Source organism: Nothobranchius furzeri, unplaced genomic scaffold (genome assembly GCF_043380555.1).
Source record: "Nothobranchius furzeri strain GRZ-AD unplaced genomic scaffold, NfurGRZ-RIMD1 Scf197, whole genome shotgun sequence".
Taxonomy (NCBI): domain Eukaryota; kingdom Metazoa; phylum Chordata; class Actinopteri; order Cyprinodontiformes; family Nothobranchiidae; genus Nothobranchius; species Nothobranchius furzeri.
Window position 1 is genome coordinate 37,501 of NW_027223213.1, and position 1,892 is coordinate 39,392.

Here is a 1,892-nt window from a genome sequence, read left to right on the forward strand (position 1 = left end):
GGACTAGGGAGGCTGTGCCGGGCCCCCTGGAGGTCTAAAGGATGACCAGTAGTTGTGGTTCTCACCCCGGGTCGTGGGTCCGAGTCTGGCCCGAGTAGAGCACTTTGGTCGGCTACCGGGGGGTGTGCCGTGCCCCCTGGAGGTCTAAAGGATGACCAGTAGTTGTGGTTCTCGCCCCGGGACTTGGGTCAGAGTATAGCCCAAGTGGAGCACTTGTGTCGGCCTAGGGAGGCTGTGCCGGGCCCCCTGGAGATCTAAAGGATGACCATGAGGTCAAAAGGATGACCAGTAGTTGTGGTTCTCGCCCCGGGACTTGGGTCAGAGTATAGCCCAAGTGGAGCACTTGTGTCGGCCTAGGGAGGCTGTGCCGGGCCCCCTGGAGGTCTAAAGGATGACCAGTAGTTGTGGTTCTCGCACCGGGACTTGGGTCAGAGTACAGCCCAAGTGGAGCACTTGTGTCGGTCTAGGGAGGCTGTGCCGGGCCCCCTGGAGGTCTAAAGGATGACCATGAGGTCAAAAGGATGACCAGTAGTTGTGGTTCTCGCCCCGGGACTTGGGTCAGAGTATAGCCCAAGTGGAGCACTTGTGTCGGACTAGGGAGGCTGTGCCGTGCCCCCTGGAGGTCTAAAGGATGACCAGTAGTTGTGGTTCTCGCCCCGGGACTTGGGTCAGAGTATAGCCCAAGTGGAGCACTTGTGTCGGCCTAGGGAGGCTGTGCCGGGCCCCCTGGAGGTCTAAAGGATGACCATGAGGTCAAAAGGATGACCAGTAGTTGTGGTTCTCGCCCCGGGACTTGGGTCAGAGTATAGCCCAAGTGGAGCACTTGTGTCGGACTAGGGAGGCTGTGCCGTGCCCCCTGGAGGTCTAAAGGATGACCAGTAGTTGTGGTTCTCGCCCCGGGACTTGGGTCAGAGTATAGCCCAAGTGGAGCACTTGTGTCGGACTAGGGAGGCTGTGCCGTGCCCCCTGGAGGTCTAAAGGATGACCAGTAGTTGTGGTTCTCGCCCCGGGACTTGGGTCATAGTATAGCCCAAGTGGAGCACTTGGGTCGGACTAGGGAGGCTGTGTCGTGCCCCCTGGAGGTCTAAAGGATGACCAGTAGTTGTGGTTCTCGCCCCGGGACTTGGGTCAGAGAATAGCCCAAGTGGGACACTTGTGTCGGACTAGGGAGGCTCTGCCGTGCCCCCTGGAGGTCTAAAGGATGACCAGTAGTTGTGGTTCTCGCCCCGGGACTTGGGTCAGAGTATAGCCCAAGTGGAGCACTTGTGTCGGACTAGGGAGGCTGTGCCGTGCCCCCTGGAGGTCTAAAGGATGACCATTAGTTGTGGTTCTCGCCCCGGGACTTGGGTCAGAGTACAGCCCAAGTGGAGCACTTGCGTCGGACTAGGGAGGCTGTGCCGGGCCCCCTGGAGGTCTAAAGGATGACCAGTAGTTGTGGTTCTCGCCCCGGGCCGTGGGTCTGAGTATGGCCCAAGTGGGACACTTGTGTCGGACTAGGGAGGCTCTGCCGTGCCCCCTTGAGGTCTAAAGGATGACCAGTAGTTGTGGTTCTCGCCCCGGGACTTGGGTCATAGTATAGCCCAAGTGGGACACTTGTGTCGGACTAGGGAGGCTCTGCCGTGCCCCCTTGAGGTCTAAAGGATGACCATGAGGTCAAAAGGATGACCAGTAGTTGTGGTTCTCGCCCCGGGACTTGGGTCAGAGTATGGCCCAAGTGGTGCACTTGTGTCGGTCTAGGGAGGCTGTGCCGGTCCCCCTGGAGGTCTAAAGGATGACCAGTAGTTGTGGTTCTCGCCCCGGGACTTGGGTCAGAGTATAGCCCAAGTGGAGCACTTGTGTCGGACTAGGGAGGCTGTGCCGGGCCCCCTGGAGGTCTAAAGGATGACCAGTAG